The sequence below is a fragment of the Gossypium hirsutum genome, chromosome A01 (genome assembly GCF_007990345.1).
Source record: "Gossypium hirsutum isolate 1008001.06 chromosome A01, Gossypium_hirsutum_v2.1, whole genome shotgun sequence".
Classification (NCBI taxonomy): Eukaryota; Viridiplantae; Streptophyta; class Magnoliopsida; order Malvales; family Malvaceae; genus Gossypium; species Gossypium hirsutum.
Window position 1 is genome coordinate 90,437,302 of NC_053424.1, and position 21,722 is coordinate 90,459,023.

Sequence of the window (21,722 nt, forward strand, 5' to 3'; positions counted from 1 at the left end):
ACTTAACATGTTTATGACTTGTTCTTGGCCATCACACTTGGTCTACCATACTTGTCATGGCCGGCCACTACTAATTAGGGGGGAAATTGACATGCAAGTCCCCCTTTTTATTTCATGCACTAATAGATCCTTATGCTTTGACCTACCACATTTCAAAATTTTCTCACATAAGTCCTATTTACTAAAATTCACCTACAATTAAACAAAATTCAAATATGAAATTTTCACACATGCATATATACATATAATAAGCATCAAATATGACAGCTAATTATTTTTATGACTCGGTTTAGCGGTCCCAAAACCACTTCCCGACTAGGGTCAATTTTGGGCCGTCACAAATACATAAGTCAACAATTTATTGATAAAAAACGGAAGGAGTTCTTTGAATTGAAGCAAGGCAAGATGTCTGTGGCAGAGTATGAACGCGAATTTGTAAGACTCAGCAAGTATGCCCAGGAATGTGTGTCCACCGAGGCCATTATGTGCAGAAGGTTTGAGATGGGCTAAATGAGGACATTAAAGTGCTTGTGGGAATTTTAGAGTTGAAAGAATTTGTAGTATTGGTTGACCGAGCTCTTAAAGCCGAAGAATTGAACAAAGAAAGAAGAAAAGCTACTATTGAGGCTCGAGATACCAGAAATACGCCGATAAGCAAGTCATTTCAATCTCAATCAAAGAGGTCCAAAGAGACAAACCCTCGAATGACAGTTTCAACTAGGGATTCACACAGAGATCGTGGTAGAGCATATTCGGGGTCTAAAGCTCAAGCTACTTCAGTGGCAAGTGTGGGTAATGTGCGACCTAGAAAGCCCGAGTGTCAGCAATGTGGCAGGCAACATTGTGGTGTGTGTTGGGGAAACGAGCGAGCTTGTTTTAGGTGAGATTCTCGCGAGCATTTTATTAGAGACTGTCCGGAGAAAGTTAAAGAAGAAAGATTTTAGAGTGCTAGACAGAATACCACCGCTAACAGAGGTAGACCACCGAGAAATACTGGAGGTGGGACTAGCAGTAAAACTAGCAGTAAAACATTTTGGTTTAAGGTAAATCAAACCCGGGCTGTAGTAGGCAGGCCTTAAGAATATTGTTGGAGAAATTGTGCCACAAAAAGCCTTGTGGTCTAGTGGAAAAGTAGCGCCACATAAGAGGCAGGAAGGTGGCGTCATAGAGTTGGCAAGGAAGTCTAGGGTTCGAAACTCATGGAAATCAAAGAGCATTTATTTTTCTAACAGGGGGCGACAAGAGTTGGTGTTGAATTTAAACTCTGATGATAGAGGGATCCCACATCGGGAAGCTAACATAAGAGTGGATGAAAAGCTGGCTTTAAATAGAGAGAACCATGAGGAGAGTAAAGGTACCTTTCTTGGCTGATCCCTTTCGCTTTATGGCGTGCTCGTTTGGGTTGGGTGTCGGCTAAGAGTGCTCGAAGCATGGATTAACTCCAGTCTCCTATCAGGTGTGTATTTCTCACTACTCTAGCTGTAGGATGGCTACTTCGGGCCGCGATGGGCCGAAAGGGGCCATGTGGGCCCAATAGGCCTACAGGCCCAATTGGATAAGTTGTTTGATTGTGTAGTAAATATTGGACTAGGTTAGGTGAATCTCATATCTGTGGCTAGATCTGGGCTAAAAGGGCCACACGAGCGTGTGGGCCCATTTGGGCCGAGAAGGGCTTTCGGCCCATTCGTATTGTTATCCCTGTTTATAATACTTTAGTTTACCAAATTACTGAAATACCCCCAGTTGTAAAATTACCAAAGTACCCCCGACTTATAAAATTATCGAAATACCGTCAATTGTCAAATTACTGAAATACCCTCAATTTGTAAAATTACCGAAATACCCTCAGTTTGCAAAATTACTGAAATACCCTCGATTTGTAAAATTACTGAAATACCCTCGACTTGTAAAATTACCAAAGTACCCCTGATTTATAAAATTACCCAAATATCCTCGATTTGTAAAACCACGGAAATACCATCGATTGTAAAATTACTGACATACCTTCGACTTGTAAAATTACCGAAATACCCTCAGTTTGTAAAATTACTGAAATACCCTCAATTTGTGAAATTACTGAAATACCCTCGACCTATAAATTTACTGAAATACCCTCGACCTGTAAATTTACTGAAATACCCTCGACTTGTAAAATTACCAAAGTACCCCCGATTTACAGAATTACCGTTTTACCCTCGATTTACAAAATTACAAAAATACCCTTGTAACGTAGAATTACCGAAATACCCCTATAGGGTAGAATTACTGAAATACCATTGTGGGGTAAAAATACCGAAATACCCCTGTAGGATAGAATTACCGAGATACCCTTATGGGGTAAAATTACCATTTTGCCCTTAAGGTGTTAGATGACTGTTTTGCCCTTGTTGGCAAGTGACTGACTTGGACTGTGTGGTTGACGGATTTGATTGTGAATATATGTTTGTGATATGAATGACTTGACTGTGATTGTTTGATTCAAATATGGGCATGACATTCTGCATACATGACATGTCGCATGGGTTGGGATTTTGTACGGAGGAAGATCTAATCTGTTAGGATCACATGGTTGCTTGATGACTGTGGATCCACCGAAGGCTTAAGAGCCGTATATTCGTACTAATTTGACAAGGTCACACTGGTCACCCGAGATGACTGTGGACCGATCGATGGCTGAGTGACGATCATATTTACCCGAGGTTGTGTGTCAACTATATTATCGTCACTGATGGCTATGTGCCTAACATGATACAGCTACCGATGGCTTAAAGTCTTCTGATTATGGCTTTGCGCCAACCTACATATGGCTCTGTGCCAACCTGATTATGGCTGTGTGCCAAACGCATTTGCCTAAGGTTATGTGCCAATATATGGTTATTGACGACTTTGTGTCGATCACATTTACCTAGGGCTGTGTACCGGTTATGTTACTCTATTTGATGGCTATGTACCTAACATAATGCAGTTATCGATGGCTTTGTGCCACGTATTCTGTTAAGTGGCTTTGCCACATTATCTGTTTCTGGTGGCTATGCCACAAATATCTGTCTGGTGGCTCTGCCACAATATCTATATCTGGTGACTCTGTCACAATATCTATTCTGGCAGCCATGCTGCAAATTCTGTGGTGTGTAGCAGATGGGTGGGTCGAGTTGTCTTCCCACATGGTGTAAGGTTGGTACGAGGGTGTATACGAGTAGATTGGGTTGGGATTGCATTCCCATTCTGATTCTGATTCTGATTCTGTTACCTGATACTGGTTCTGATTCTATCACCTGATTCTGATTCTAATTCTCATTTGATTCTAGTTCTGATAATGTTTCTTATTCTGTAATAGGGTAAGGCCCATCTGGTACTGTCTGTTAAAATGGGCTAAGGCCCAATTGATACTAAAACTGTAAGGAGGGCTGGGGCCAGACTTTTAATTTTTTTATATGACTGATTGTTCCTTTTATATAGTAGGGGATTTCACACTGAGTTTTCGTAAACTCACCCCATTTATTAACCTTTCAGGTAATTTCCAGCCTTAGACGGATTGGAGCTGCGAGGGGCTCGGAGGAAGCCACACACACTGTTTATGTTACAGTTTTGATTATTACTTTTAAATGTTTTTATGTGGGTTGTTAGTAAAGCCGTTGTAATTTTTTGGATTTCAAATTTGGAATTTTATTTACTGTTCTTATAATTGCTAGTATTAGAACACGGTTTTCCAAAGCAACTACTGTTGTTCAAAACATCACGTATTCGCAATTGTTTTTAAATTAAGCTTTTGCAACTGCCTAGGTTTTTACAAAGTGTTTAAGAATGTTATTCAGCTGAGGTTTTCTAATAAGGTTTAAAAAGGGTATAAGTTTTTAATTATTAAGAAGGGTTTTTAATGGAAACATGGTTTTCAAAAAACACTTCAATGTGACACACTAGATTCAAGCCAAACTTCTAGGCCGGGTTTGGGGTGTTACAGTATGTATGTTTGTTATTTGTTTTATAGATTTTGGAAGCTAGTTACGGGCTTGGGGATCTTCAGAGAAACCTATCACAGTATCGACTATTTTGGTATTTTTATAAAGTTGAACTTAAATTTAACCTGTGGCATGTATAGGCTAGCTTATGTTTATGTTTGATTTTGAGTTGTGTATATATTAAGCCATGCAAAAATGGCTAATATTTTATGTAAGTATATGAAATTTTAGTCACATTTATGTGTAACACCCCTTACCCGTATCCGAGGCTGGGCTAAGGTACGAGGCGTTACCAGACAAACATACAAACATTAAACTAAAATACGAGCCATAAAATTTTATTCATATTTCAAAGCGTTCATTCTCTTACACATAGTCCCTTATTTGAGTCTACGGAGCCCAAATCATACTTTAGAAAGGGTTTGGGACTAAACCGAGAACTTACAAAAATCCTAGAAATTTCATGCTTTAAGGCTCCACACGCCCGTGTCCCAAAGTCGTGTTCCATACACGGCTGAGACACATGGTCGTGTCTCTGCCTGTGTGGAATATACCTAGGCTATTTTCCAAGCTTTGGTCAACCTTGATCTCTTACACACTTATACAAAATCAAAAGCATATAACATGGTATTCATTTAATGACTAAACATCCTCAATTAAACCACAAACATAGCATTTGTATGTCATCATACATGTGTCTCTCATACTCATTTTACCTTGTTTATTATAGTACCACTTATACATTTATACCAAGATTATCATCTTACCAAATATCTTCAGCTTAATCATCAAGCATTCATATTTAAAGCTAGATCATATCTTTATAAAATACCAAGATTCAGATGCGCAGAATAACATGTTTGCCTGAAACATTTCAATTCAACTCCATACCCAACAAGCATTACATTGAGACTAGTCATATATATATACATGTCATGATACATAACATTCTCTTTTGTTTTCTTATAAACACATATCATTTATTTCATTATATCAATATTTCATATACCATAGTTTCCATGTATTCCACATATATTTATTTTCCTCCTCCTCCTCTCCATTCCACATCCTTAATGTATATAGCATTCTTGTAAGTACGATTTCACAATTTACTAATAAATGTTCACATCAAATTGTCCACACGAGTCATAGTCACTTAATTATTTATAATTCGAGCTACAGAGCTTAAAATTAAGATCCGTAAATTTCCCCTAAAACTAGACTCACATATCTTTCCACCATAAAACTTTCATAATTTTTTGTTTAGCCAATTAGTACAGTTTATTCATTAAAATTTCCCCTGTTTCACTTTCTGACAGTTCTGACCTCTCTTTACTAAAAAATAATTATCTCACCGTACAGAACTCAGATAATGTTCTTGTTGATTTATCTTGAAAATAGACTCATTATGGATTTTAAAAATATAATTTTGAGCCTCTAATTATTTTTCTCCAAATTTTTGTGATTTTCCAAAGTCAGAACAGGGGATCACGTAATCATTCTAAATCAATCTGACAAAAACATAGATATCTCAAAATATAGAACTCCTTTGCTTTCTATATTTCTTTTATATGAAAATAGAATCATTAAGATTTAATTTGATATCTCATTCAGTCTCTGATTCAATTTATACTATTTTTGGTGATTTTTCAAATTCACGTCACTGCTACTGTCCAAAATAGTTTTATTGCTAATTCACTCTTTCACAGTTTCTTTGTATTAACCTCATTTTAACATACATATCACAAATCATTTTCACCATATTTCATACATCACAAGTATAGGCCCATGATCACAAGGTCACCATAAAATCATCCTCATGTATAACTTACTTGTTTATAACCTTACCACATCCTGGTCACTTAATGAACACATCATTCACATAACCAAGTTCCTGCACTTATTCATCACAAAACTCACAAAGCAATACATAGAGAGTCTCCCGTTGAACACTTCGAATCAATCCTTGATACTTGGTGGTTTCAGCACATAGCTCCACCCATCATATAGTTCGGCTCTCTTGTACACATGGTGAACACTTAGTACCACCCATGTGACCTAGCCAGTTTATCTCGTAGCTCTCTTGTCTACATGGTGTCCTTCAGTTGGAACCACGCATGCGACCTAGCTACATATATCCCGTAGCTCTCTTGTCTACATGGTGTACACATAGTATCACCCATGCGACCTAGCTACATCATAATGTCTTGTAGCTCTCTTGTACACATGATGTGCACTCAGCATTATACATGTGACCTAGCTACATACCATCTGTATCATCCAATCTTTCCGAAGGTTCAACCGGGATTTCTCTCTCTTTTCCAACAATTTCACCAATCAAGTAATTATCCACAAACATATTTCCAATATTTTTATAAAATATCATAATACAAGTAATAGTGATGTATTACTTACATATAAACTTACATCTAATTTAATATCAACGCAATAACATTAAATTACACATTGTCTTATTAAAAATCATATGAACTTACAATTTCCCATAATATCCATAATCATAGAAATCACATTTATATATGATAATTCAATGCACTTCATGTACCATAGACATATTTTTAAATCAATTCATAAACTTGGCACCATAATCATTTAATTTAACATAATTCAATTAATTCACTAAATTTAACTTTCAAATATAAATTACAGCATTATTGTTGTATTATTATCATACCAACTTACATACTTTCAACACCTCAGAGATCATAGTAAATATATCAATTTTACATTGAAACATGCATAAATTAATGCTTATTATACATATGAATTTACCTTGATATTAAAACGGCCATTTTACCAACTTTCCCAATTTTCGATTTTCTCTCATTCTAGGTTCAAATCTCGTTTTCCGGGATCTAAAACATCATATTTTACTTATTTAATTAATCTACTATTCAAAACAGTCCTTAACTCAAACTTTGGAAAAATTACAATTTTGCCCCTAAACTTTTGCATATTTACACTTTTGCCCCTAGGCTCGGGAATTAAACTTCATCCCTTATTCTTATGTTTTATGACATGAAGATCACTTTTCCCTTCTATGGAAACATCAAATTCTCACTCTAACATATACTTATGACTATTAGGTATTTTTACCGATTAAGCCCTTTTGCTCGTTTTCACTTAAAACCGAGTAGCATAAGTTGTCTAACATAACTTAAAACCTCATATTGTATCATAAAACACCAGAATACACAAATTTTACCTATGGGTATTTTTCCAAATATGAACCATAGGTTGAATTATTGCTAGCATAAGCTAAATCAAGTTACCAGGACTCCAAAAACGTAAAGAACTTGAAAAACGGGGTTAGAACGGACTTACAATTGAGCTTGGGAAGCTTGAAAACCCTAGCCATGGAGTCTCCCTTGGTATACACATCCATGGTGAAGAAGATGAGCAAAATTGGCTTTTAATTTTGTATTTTAATTCATTTTACCCCTAAATGACCAAAATATCCTTACTACTAAACTTTCCAAAAATTCCATCCATGTCCAATTTTTGTCCATAACTTAGAAATTGGTAAAATTTCTATTTAAGACCTCCTAATTAATATTTCAAATCAATTTCATACTAGAAACTTCTAGAATGCAAGTTTTACAACTTATTCAATTTAGTCCTTAACTTCGAATTAAGCACTTTATGCATAGAATTTCTTCACGAAATTTTCACACAATCAGGCAATCATATCATAGACCTCAAAATAATCATAAAATAATTATTTATATCTCAGATTTTGTGGTCCCGAAACCTCTGTTCCAACTAGACCCAATTTTGGGCTATTACATTATGTGTATTGTATGCATTGAAAATGGTTGGTGATTTTGGATGTGGTTTGGTTGATTCGACTATAGTGTATATATATATTTATGTATTATGTTTATCTTATTTTATTAAGGCTAGGTATGTGTTTAGATCATAAGGTAAATTTGTATGCTAGTTGAGTTAGGTTATTCCATATGTTAGTTGAATGATACGTATATTATATGTATGTGAGGTGTTGGATATATAAATGGTGATATAGTTAAATTATTTAGGCAAAGTGATATTATAAGTGAAGAATTTATAATCGTTTTTAACATGGATATTAGTTGTGATTAGTAATGTGCTATAAGGCTTTATTGTATGTTTAGAAATGAAGGCCGAATGTATACAAGTAGTTAAATTTATTTGTTTGGTTAGTTTTGGATATATGATTTAAGTGAAAGTTATCAATGGTCATTAAGGTCCATAAATAAGTGCTTTGGTTGATGTATGATGAATTGTATATAAAACAAAAAGAGAAAAACAAATAATAATAATATTATTCAGCTAATGATACTGAAAATGAAAAGGAGAATATACTTGGAATATGGTTATATTTGATTTGGTTAATGGTTCTTTTGATGTATATATTTATGTGCGTATTTAAGATAGTGAATTAATATATATATTATGTCCTTGTATATTGATATATGATTATAATGAAAATAGATCTATAATTGAAAGTGATGTCATGATAATATCAGAAAAATTTAGATAAATTGAGAAGTATTTATATATGTACTTATGTCATGGATTATAAATGTTTGAATTGGATTTTAATTTCATGGTTTATTTGTTAACCAAATTGATGATAAAGAAACAGTAATATTCAGACATGCTTTAAACTTGGTTAGTTAACCATTTAGGCCATAAAACAACATAATCATAGAATGAAAATACATATTGTGTCGATTATGGTATGGTCAAAATAATATGTGTTTTGAGTTGTTTGATTTATATGATCTAGGTATGAAATAATGAAATGTAATAATTATATTAGCTTGGATATGCGCACATGCTTATGTGGTAAAATGATATAAATGATATTTTTGCTTATGAATTATGTGACTACATATATGTTCATTATATGATATGAAATGATTTGTAAAGGGATTATGTTAGTTATATGGTATTAAAATTGAATGGTTTGAATGATTTGATGGGAATAATATATTAAGTATGAAATGAAATGCATATAAATTTCAAGTTGTGTTTTGTCAGGTAATACCTCATAACCCCATTCTAGTGACGGATATCGGTTAGGGGTGTTACACATACACTTACACCAATTCAAAGGCACAAAACATAATATACCTAGGCAACCAAAACATCCACAAATATGACCAACACATGCCTATACAATATCAACATCTATCATACTCACAACATTTATTAAGCCACAGTTGATTACTTTCAAGATACCTAATTCTACACCAATTTATCATCTTACCAATAGATCACATTACCAAACATTTCACATTCATGCCATAACTCACATTCCATCATTTACCAAGCATACCATGACCATATCACCAAGGGCATTGGCACATATATGAATATACTTAGGCTTACAAACATGTTAGCCAAAATAAGCCAATTTACATGGCCAAATATCAAATCAAGCCTTTGACAAATTACAAGCCAATACATTGGCTAAAACCATAATGACACATATGACAAAATGACCAAGTATCTATACATGCCATACTTTCAAAATACTAAGATCATCAATACCTAAAAATGAGAGTTTGATAGTATGATTCGAATCTCTGACGATCTTCAATCCGAGCTAGCTTGGCGACACTATAAAAACATGGAAAATAAATGGAGTAAGCTATATAGCTTAGTAAGCTTGCATGTAAGGAATAAGAAAAACTTACCATGCATATAACATTCACTAATATAACATAAGTAAATGTAAATTTACCATAGTCTCATGATCATAATTCATTCCATCTCAAAACTTACCTCATTTTCATCATTTCAAGCATTTAATAAACATGAGCTTTACATACATACCTGAAACATCTTGAAATGAATTTACACATATTCTCATCTTTAGCATACCCGTGAACCACTCACAATAACAATGTCGGATACTCAGGAAATTTGCGCACTAACTGCCACATATGTAGCCAATGCTACCTCAATTTCATATCACATAATCGCTCGCTCTCGAGCTATCGACGGGCGTGCTCACACAAGTTGTCAGTCAAGACATAGCTACGCGGTTCTGCTCACACAAGCTGTCAAGTATCCGCAACATATGCCAGTATACTCAGCCACTAGTAGGACGTACAAGACCAGCGCCCAGATCACATAATCACATAACACCTAATGACCCTAGTGACATGTCACTTGTATCCTAATCTATTCCTAAGGTTCAATGGGACTTCTCACTTGCCATATCTTCGTCGAACTCGTTCGTAGAATTATACTCATTCACATAATCAAACATACAATTCATGCAATATTAAAGCATTTTAGTACAATTATTCTAAAGCTTATTTTTAACATACAAACTTACCTCGGTACAAAATGGCTAATAGTTTGATTTAGTCCACAACCTTGTTCTTTCCCTGGTCTAGGTTAGAACCTCTTCTTTCTTGATCTATAATAACACATTTAACTTATTCAATCATCACATAATTCAATTTAATCCCAAAAGCACTTTATGACAAAAATTAAATTTTTGCTCCTAGCTTTATAACATTTTACATTTTAGTTCTTAGGCTCGTAAAATGATTTTCATTCAATTTCATCACACCCAAGCCTAGTCAAACCCATTCATTACTCATAACAACCGCGTTTTCATTTATTCACATTTTTACACACATTTTACAACTTTTACAAATAGGTTCCTATTTGACATTTTCATCAAAAATCACTCGGTAAATATTGTTTATCTAACACCAAACATGCATTTTATACCATTAACCATCAAAATACAAAAATATTCAACATGGGTAAAATTTTAGACTTTATCTTTCTTTCAAATTAGCCCTGAAATAGCTAGATTAGGTTAAAACAACTTCAAAAACATAAAAATAATTAAAAGTGGGGCAAGAATGGACTTACAATCGAGCTTGAAAGTGACCAAAACCCTAGCTATAGACTCCATGAAATTTTCGGCTATGGGGGGACTAATTTGAGAAGATGAACACTTTTATTTTAGTTATTTTGTCTTTATTTGCCAAATGACTAAAATGCCCTTCACTTAAAACTTTGAAATTTTATCTAACCATGTCCATTTTTGTCCATACCAAAATATAATTGTCTAATGACTATATAAGGCCTCCAATTTAAAATTTCATAACAATTAGACACCTTTAGCTTCTAGAACACATATTTTGCACGTATTGCAATTTAGTGCTATTAGTCAAATTGGACACTCTATCAATAAAATTTCTTAATGAAATTTTCACTCAATCATTCAATCATATTGTAGACCTTAAAGAAATAATAAAATTAACATTTCAACTTTGGATTTGTAGTCTCGAAACCACTATTCTGATTTGACAAAAAATGGGTTGTTACAACTCTACCCTTTACGGATTTTTGTCCCCAAAAATCTTACGAGAAAAGAGGTTTGGTACTGTTTTCTCATAGCTTCCTCAGTTTCTCATGTAGCTTCTTCGACCTCATGTCTTTGCCACAAAACTTTCACTAGGGCTATATTTTTACTTCTCAAATGTTTAACTTTCTAGCTTGGGATCTTGATCGGTTTTTCACCACAAGTCATATCGGGCCGGATCTCAACCTCTGTTGGTGAAATCACATGAGATGGATCTAATCGATATCGTCGCAAAATAGACACATGAAACAAATTGTGAGTCCTTTATAACTCTGATGGCAAGGCCAGTCAATATGCCACTGGCCCTACTTTTTCAATAACCTCGTACGGACCAAAAATGCGTGGACTGAGTTTACCCTTGCGACCAAATCTAAGGATTTTTTTCCATGGAGACACTTTCAGAAATACATAATCATCGACTTGAAATTCAATTTCTTTTCATTTTAGATCCGCGTACGATTTCTCTCTATCCGAAGTTACTTTCAAATAATCACGAATTATTTTCACTGTTTCTTCGGTTTCACTAACCAAAACAACCTCGTTAATTTGTTTCTCACTAAGCTCAGTCCAGTACAATGGAGTTTGACACTTGCGGCCATACAATGCCTCATACAGTGCCATCTTTATACTTGACTGAAAACTGTTGTTATAAGAAAATTTAACTAAAGGTAGATATTTTTCCCAACTACCATTGAACTCTAAAACACAATAGCGAAGCATATCTTCGAGTACCTGAATTGTCCTTTAAAATTGACGTCGGTCTGCGGATGAAATGCGGTACTAAAATTCAAATTTTTGCCCAAAGCCTCTTGTAACTTCTTCCAAAATCGAGACGTAAACCTCGGATCTCTATCCAAAATAATAGAAATAGGAATTCTGTGCAATCTAACAATTTTAAAAATGTACAATTCAGCTCGCTTATCAAGTGAATAGTCGGTATGTACCGGAATAAAATGAGCCGATTTCGTCAATCTATCAATAGCTACCCAAATGACATCTTTCTTCTTTGGAGTCAGAGGTAATCCAGTTATGAAATTCATCATAATTTTTTCTCATTTCCACTCGGGGATCATCACAGGCTGAAGTAATCTCGAAGGTACTTGATGTTCAGCCTTTACTTGTTGGCAAATCAATTATCTTGCTACAAATTTAGAAATATCTCGTTTCATACCTGGCCACAAATACAATTTCTTGAAATCACTGTACATCTTTGTACTTCTTGCGTGAACAAACAGGCAACCATCGTGTGCCTAGTGAAAAATTTTCTGAATAAGCTTAGTATCTCTCGATGCACAAATCCTACCTCGGAACATCAAACAATCATCGGCCCCAATTTGGAAATCTGAATCACTAGTTGACTTGCACTAAACTCTTTTAGCTTGAAGTTCTTTGTCACATTTATGAGCTTCACAAATTTTCTGAAGAAATACTGGTCTATCTTTTAACTCAACTAGAATCGAAGCATCATCACATAAAGTCAGTCGCGTATTCATTGCTCTCAAAGCAAACAAAGATTTCCCACTCAAAGCATCGGTGACTATATAGTCACCTTTCCCGGATGATAATCGATTACCAATTCATAGTCTTTTAACAACTCAAGTCATCTTTGTTGTCATAAATTCAAATCCTTCTGAGTCATTAAGTACTTCAAACTCTTGTGATCGATATAGATGTGGCACTTCTCACCGAATAAATGGTGTCATGAAATTTTTAAAGCAAACACAATGGCAGCCAATTTCAAGTCATGCGTTGGATAATTCTTTTCATACGATTTCAACTGTCTCAAGGGATAACTTATCACTTTGCCCTCTTGCATCAACACACATCCAAGACTGTTCAATGACGCGTCGTTGAAAATCACAAACTCTTTTCCTGTCTCAGGTTGCACTAATATTGGTGCCTCAGTTAACAAAGCTTTCAAGTATTCAATACTTTTTTGGCATTTCTCTGACCACTCGAACTCAACATTTTTCTGTAACAATTTTTTCATAGGTGTAGAAATCATCCAAAATCCTTTAACAAATGTCAATAATACCCAGCTAAATCCAAAAAGCTTCTAACCTCAGATACATTCCTCGGCAGTTTCTAATCAACAATTGCCAAAATCTTACTCGGAGCAACCCTTATACCTTCTGATGAGACAATAAGTCCCAAAAATCTGACTTCTCGAAGCCAAAAATCACTTTTGATGAACTTAGCAAACAACTTCTTATCTCTCAAAGTTTGCAACACAAATTTTAAATGTTTGGTACGCTCAGACTCCTCTCGGGAATAAATCAATATGTCATATATGAACATAAATACAAACTTGTCTAAATACGGTCGAAAGATCCGATTCATCAAATCCACAAAAATAGCAGGAGCATTAGTTAATCCAAAAGGCATAACAAGAAATTCATAATGCTCATACCTCATTTTGAATGCAATTTTCGGCACATCTAAGTCTTTAACTCTTAGTTGATAATAACAGATCTCAAATCTATCTTTGAGAATACTGTTGCCCCTTTCAACTGGTCAAACAAATCATCGACCATCGGTAATGGATACTTGTTCCTTATCGTAACCTTGTTGAGTTGGTGATAATCGATTACAAAGTCTCATGGATCGATCTTTCTTCTTGACGAATAATATTGGTGCACCCTAGGGCTAAAAACTCGGTCTCACAAAACCCTTTATCTGTCAATTCTTACAACTGAGACTTCAATTCTTTCAATTTGGTTGAAGATATCCTTTACGAAGCTATTGATATTGGTGCAGTCCCCGGTACCAAATCAATAGCAAACTCCACCTCTCTGACCGGTGGTAACCCTAGCTACTATTTTGGGAACACATCCGGATATTCACAAAATACCGACACAAATTTAATCTTCAATCCAGACACCTTAATATTCAGTACATATGCAAGATAAGTTTCACAGCCTTTCCTTACATACCTCTGACTCGACATCGGCAAAACCACAACAGATAATTCACCCGACTCATCCGACTCAACCCAAAGAATTTTATTGTTTTGACATTTCAATTTGATAACCTTTTGTCTACAATTCACTATGACATCATGTAGAGTCAAACAATCCATCCCAAGTATCACATCAAACTCATCAAATGGCAAACGCATTAAGTCAGCCGAAAAATAGTGACGTTGAATCGTTAAAGCAAAACTCTTGCAAACTTTATCAACTAAAACATGTTTGCCTAAGGGGTTCGACACCTTAATCACAAACCCAATAGACTCAACAGGCAAATTTACAAGATACCAAATTCATGCAAATATAAGAATGAGTTGATCCAGGATCAATTAATGCAACTACATTAGTATCATAAAGAGAAAATGTACCAATGATCACGTCAGGGGAGGACGCATCCTCGTGAACGAATGGCATAAGCTCTAGCAGGTGCACTAGCTGACGATCTCATAGCTGAATCTTTGCATACTCTTCTGCTACTGGTCCCATTTCCTGTATTTCTCACTGGCCTCCCTCTAGCAGAAGTGTTACTCACTCTTGCATTTTGAAAATTATCTTTTTCAACCATTTCCAGGCAATCTCAAATAAAATGATCTTGGGAGCCACATTTAAAACAAGCCCAGTTATTCATCCTACATTCACCGGGATGTCGTCTACCGCAGTGTTGCCATTCAGGCTTATTAGACCTAGCATTACTTACACTCGCTATGGATGTAGTTTGGGCCTTAGAACTCGAATATTGCTTCCTACGATCTCTATTGGAATACTCGACTAAAGCATTAGAGCGAGCATACAAATCTCTCGATTTCTTTGACGAAGATTGAAACGACTTATTCATCAGCCACTTTCTCAAATTTCTAGCTTCAAACTCAGCTTTTCTCTTTTCCTTACTCAAATCTTTGGCTTTGCAAGCTCGTTTGACTAGCACAACAAATTATTTCAACTCTAAAATCCCAACTAACAGCCTGATGTCCTCATTCAGCCCATCTTCGAATCTCTTATACATAATAGCCTCTGTCGAAACACATTCTCGAGCATACTTACTAAGTCTAGCAAGCTCTCGCTTGTATTCAGTCACAATCATACGACCCTATTTCAGTTCTAAGAACTCTTTACTTTTCTGAGCAATAAATGGTTGACTGATGTATTTCTTCTTGAATTCCTCTTGGAAGAAATCCCAGGTAACTCTTTCACTTGGTACCACTAATATGTCATGTCCCCTAAAAGTTATATGGCACATTTCAAGCACCCATCCGAGGTGCAAGAATGCTCATCAAATACCTGGATAGAATTCTCAAGCCAGAATTATCCTCTCTCGGGATCATCATCGACATTTTCTCTAAATTATTCAACCCCTTGCTCTCGAATCTTGTCACTGAAGGCTTGTTCAATCTTACCAATTCCATACTTTGGGGAGCTATGAGAACCGATTAGGGGTTAGGTGGGGGTAGAGGATGTTGGGTAGCCGGATTTGTCTGAACAAACTCGACAAACCACTAATTCATCCTTTGGAAGAAGGCTTCCCTACCTCTCCTCCTTGACTAATTGTCCCTGGCCTACTTTCAGATGGCGTGGTCCCTTGAGTAGGAGCCAACGCATTACTCTCAATGTCATCAACCACTTCTTGGTCGGGATCCATTTCATATATGAAAACACAGTGTAAATTGTCAGGAGTCATCACACTATCAAAATTTATATATGGCATGTATAGCTAGACTCTTACACACCTTACGTTAGTCCAAGAATCGACTAAACCATAGCTCTGATACCACTAAATGTAACTTCCCTTACCCATATTCAATGTTGGAATAGGGTACGCGACATTATCGGACAAACAACATAAGCAATTATACAATTTCGAGTCATAAATTTGTGTCCAAATTAAAACCATTTGCAACAAATCATAAAGTCCCTAATACGAGCCTACGAGGCCATAAACATGATTTGGGAGTGGTCCGGGACTAAACCAAGAACTTTAGAAATTTTTACCGAACTTAGAAAAATTTTCCACTAAATAAGGGTCATATGCCCGTGTGGATATGGGATGTAACAGTCCGGTTTTGACCCTAGTCGAAATAGTAGTTTCGGGACCACAAATTCAAGTCTAAAAAATATTTTAATATTATTTTATGTGTCTGTGATATGTGAATTTACATCTGTGAAAGTTTCTATGATTTGATTTGTCTGTTTCTGTGCTTAATTACAAAAAAGGATTAAATCGCGTAAAGTGTAAAAGTTGAGTGCTAGATGCTAAAGCACCTATTTGGCTTGGCTTTTAAGATAAAGGTCCTTGCATGTCAATTGGGCTATTGTACTAATGCATGGACAAATATGGACATGAGTTGGTAGAAATTAATGTTATGTCATTAAGGGTAAAATGGTAAAAGGTGATTATAATGTTATAATAATAAAATGAAAACATGAAAGTGGCCATATTATCACCTTGTTCAGTCGAAATTAAGAGAAGGAGGAAGCCATTGAAGCATTTTGATGTTCGGCTAGTGCATGTCTTAATAGATCAAAAACAAAGAAAATCAAACTTAGATCGCGGGAAGTCCAAAATAGTTGAATAGACGACTCGTTTTATCTGAAATCTGTCCGAGATAAGTCAAATTACAATTATGTGTTAATTGAAATAAATTCTGCACATATAAACTACAATCTGTATTGGATGGCCTTGAGTGCTTGATGAATATCTGTGGAGTAAAGTATGATAATATGTTAATATCTGAAAAGCTCTGTCTGTTTCTAAGAAAAGTTGACATCCATCTGAGACATCGTGTAAGACCGTGTCTGGGACACAGGCCTCGATTGAGATTTACGTATAAGACCATGTCTGGGACATCGGTATCGTATCTAATTTCGTGTAAGACTGTGTTTGGGATACAGGCCTCTATTGAGATTTACATATAAGACCATGTTTGGACATCTGCATCGTATCTGATTTCATGTAAGACCCTGTCTGGGACAGAGGCATCGATATTGAATTACATGTAAGACCATGTCCGGGACGTTGATATTGTACTTGTTTATGAGCATCTAAATCATTTTTGACCTGTCTAATGATAGTGTACGAAGTCTGAGATTGAGTATATGAAATTTATAACCTATGCAGGTACGTTTTTATCGTACTAAATTTCTGAATATGAAAAACTCTCTCTATGAAATATGTATGGAAATGAAGCATGACATATATGCAAACAATGGAGTATGGTTAAGTTTGTGAGTTATTCTATGAAATGGTTATGAATCTATATGGTTGAATTGTATTTATATGCTTTAGTAGTTAGAACAATTGTATTTGGCTTACTAAGCTCTTTGTAGCTTACTCTGTGTGTTTACTGTCTGTTTTACAGTTATCGTAGCTACTGAAAGCTAGGGGATAGTCAAGGATTGTCATCACAGTATCGATCTTATTTTGGTACTTTTGAAAGTGTAAATATTTTAAAGCATGGCATGTATAGGCTAGAAGGTCTATGTATATAAGTTTTGATTTGTATATATTATGCCATAAGAGTTGGCTAACAAATGAAATGTTATATATAGTTTTGGTATTTGGTTGATGGTGCTAAATGGTGTATGGTTGTAGTGTTTTGTGAGCTAATATGTTTTTGTTATAATGAAGCATGTTATGAGTATAGAATTGGTTGAAAATTTTAGGTACAAATGTTGTTTATTATGGCTTGTAGGGATGACCTTTAAAAGAGATGGCAATTTGGCTTAAATCAAGCCTGCATGGTGCCACACGGTCAAGGGACACGGGCATGTCATGTGGCCGTGGGCTAAAGTCAGTAGCTAGCTAAGTATCACACGGCTGCAGCACACGGGCGTGTTTGTTGGCCGTGGGTGAAAGTCAGTATGCATGCTCTATTTTGGCACGGCTAGTTCACATGGGTGTGTCTGATGCTCGTGTGAGGCACACAGCCTGGATGCACGGGCGTGTGACCTCAACAGAATTGAAAAATTTTCTATGTTCTGAATTTTATGAATGTGTTCAGTTTAGCCCTAACCGTTATTAAATGTATGTTTTAGGTATTGTAGACCATCTTAAGAGATGATTGCTTATGAAATGATGTTAAATAATATCTGTAATTCTAAATTGGTCTGAAATGTTCTGTCTGTCTGGTAATGCCTCGTAACCCTAATTCGATGTCGATTACGGGTTAGAGGTGTTACATGGGACATGCTTGTGTGGGCAGGTCGTGTGGTCACACACGCCCGTGCCCCGACCTTGTGTATCTCTCGAACTTGCAACCCATGAACAAAATGAAGTCACACGCTCATGTGCTAGGCCGCGTGGATAATTAAATTTTCACAAAATAGGTGCATGCTTCACACGCCCAGTACACACGCCTGTGCCTGAGGCCGTGTCATCCACACGACTCAGACACATGCCCGTGTCTCTGCCCGTGTGCTCAATTCTATTTCTCAAAATTAAGGTGCAGGGGACACGCGACCAAAACACATGCCCAAGGGACAGGCCCCGTGTAGATACATGCCCGTGTGTCTACCCGTGTGGACAAAATAAAGGCTATTTACCAAGCCTTTTGTCACCCTTATTCACACATACACTTACACCAATTCAAAGGCACAAAATTTAATATACTTAGGCAACCAAAACATCCACAAATATGACCAACACATGCCCATACAATATCAATATCTATCATACTCACAACATTTATTAAGCCACAATTGACTACTTTCAAGATACCTAATTGTACACCAATTTATCATCTCATCAATAGATCATATTACTAAACATTTTACATTCATGCCATAAATCACATTCCTTCATTCAACAAGCATACCATGACCATATCACCAAGGGCATTGGCACATATATGAATATACTTAGACTTACAATCATGTTAGCCAAAATAAGCCAATTTACATTGCCAAATATCAATTCAAGTCTTTGACATATTACAAGCCAATACATTGGCTAAAATCATAATGACACATATAACAAAATGACCAAGTACCTATACATGCCACACATTCAAATACTAAGTCCATCAATTTCCAAAAATAATAGTTTGATAGTGTGATTCGAATCTCTGACGATCTCCGATCGTAGCCAGCTTGAGAACAGTATAAAAACATTGAAAATAAACGGAGTAAGCTATATAGCTTACTAAGCTCATGAAATAAGCAACCTCATCATGCATATAACATTCAATAATATAACATAATTAAATGTAAATTTACCTTTGTCTCATGATCATAATTTATTCCATCTCAAAACTTACCTCATTTTCATCATTTCAAGCATTTAATAAACATGGGCTTTACGTACATACCTGAAACATCTCGAAATGTATTTCCACATATTCTCATCTTTAGCATACCTATGAACCACTTGGAATAACAATGTCAGATACTCGGGAAATTTGCGCACTAAGTGCCACATATGTAGCCAATGCTACCTCAATCTCATATCACATAATCACTCGCCCTCTAGCTATCGACGGGCCTGCTCACACAAGCTGTCCGTCAAGACATAGCTATACAATGCTGCTGACACAAGTTGTCAAGTTTTCGCAACATATGCCGGTATACTTAGCCACCGGTAGGACATACAAGACTAGCACCTGGATCACATAATCACATAACACATAATGACCCTAGTGACATGTCACTTGTATCCTAATCTATTCTTAAGGTTCAACGGGACTTCTCAATTGCCTAATCTTCGTCGAACTCATTCGTAGAATTATACTCATTCACATAATCAAAGATACAGTTCATGCAATATTAAAGCATTTAAGTACAATTATTCTAAAGCTTATTTTTAACATACGAATTTACCTCAGTACAAAATGACTAATAGTTCTATTTAGTCCACAACCTTGTTCTTTCCTCGGTCTAGGTCAGAACCTCTTCTTTCTGATCTATAATACCACATTTAACTTATTGAATCATCACGTTATTCAATTTAGTCCCTAGGCTTGTAAAATGATTTTCATTCAATTTCATCACACCCAAGCCTAGCCGAACCTATTTCTTACTCATAACAGCCCATGTTTTTCATTTACTCACATTTTTACATACATTTTTCAACTTTTACAAATAGGTCTCTATTTGACATTTCCATCAAAAATCACTTGGTAAATGTTGTTTATCTAGCACCAAACATGAATTTTTTACCATTAAACATAAAAATACACAAATATTCTACATGGATAAAATTTTAGACTTCATCTTTCTTTCAAATTAGTCCTTGAAATAGCTAGATGAGGGTAAAACAACTTCAAAAACATAAAAATCATTAAAAACGGGGCAATAACAGACTTACAATCAAGCTTGAAAGTGGCCAAAACCCTAGCTATGGACTCTTTGAGACTTTCGGCTACGGGGGGACTAATTTGAGAAGATAACACTTTTATTTTAGTTATTTAGTCTTTATTAACCAAATAACGAAAATGCCCTTCACTTAAAACTCTGAAATTTTATCTAACCATGTCTATTTTTGTCCATACTAAAATATAATGGTCTAATTACTATTTAAGGACTTCAAATTAAAGATTTCATAGTAACTAGACACCTTTAGCTTTTAGAACAGATATTTTGCACCTATTGCAATTTAGTCCTATTAGTCAAATTGGACACTTTATCGATAAAATTTCTTAAAAAAAAATTCACACAATCATTCAATCATACTGTACACCATAATGAAATAATAAAATTAACATTTCAACTTTGGATTTGTGGTCTCGAAACCACTGTTCCAATTTGACCAAAAAATGGGTTGTTACAACTCTCCCCCTTTAGGGATTTTCATCCCCAAAAATCTTATTGCAAAAGAGGTTTAGATACTATTTTATCATAGCTTCCTCGGTTTCTCATGTAGCTTCTTTGACCTCATGTCTTTGCCACAAAACTTTCACTAGGGTTATATTTTTATTTCTCAACTATTTCTCTTCCCTGGCTAGGATCTTGATTGGTTCTTCAACATAAGTCATATCTGGTCAGATCTCAACCTCTCTAGGTGAAATCACATGAGATGGATTTGATCGATATCGTCGCAACATAGATACATGAAACACATTTTGAGTCATTTCTAACTCTGATGGTAAGGCTAGTCGATATGCCACTGGCCCTATTCTTTCAATAACCTCATACGAACTAATAAAGCGCGGACTCAATTTACCCTTGCGACCAAATCTAAGGATTTTCTTCCATGGAGACACTTTCAGAAATACATTATCATCGACTTGAAATTCAATTTCTTTCCATTTTAGTTCTGTGTATGATTTCTGTCTATCTAAAGCTGCTTACAAACAATCACGAATTGTTTGCACTTTTTCTTCAGTTTCTCTAACCAAATCAACCCCGTGATTCTGTTTCTTGCTAAGCTAAGTCCGGTACAAAAGAGTTCAACACCTGCGACCATACAAT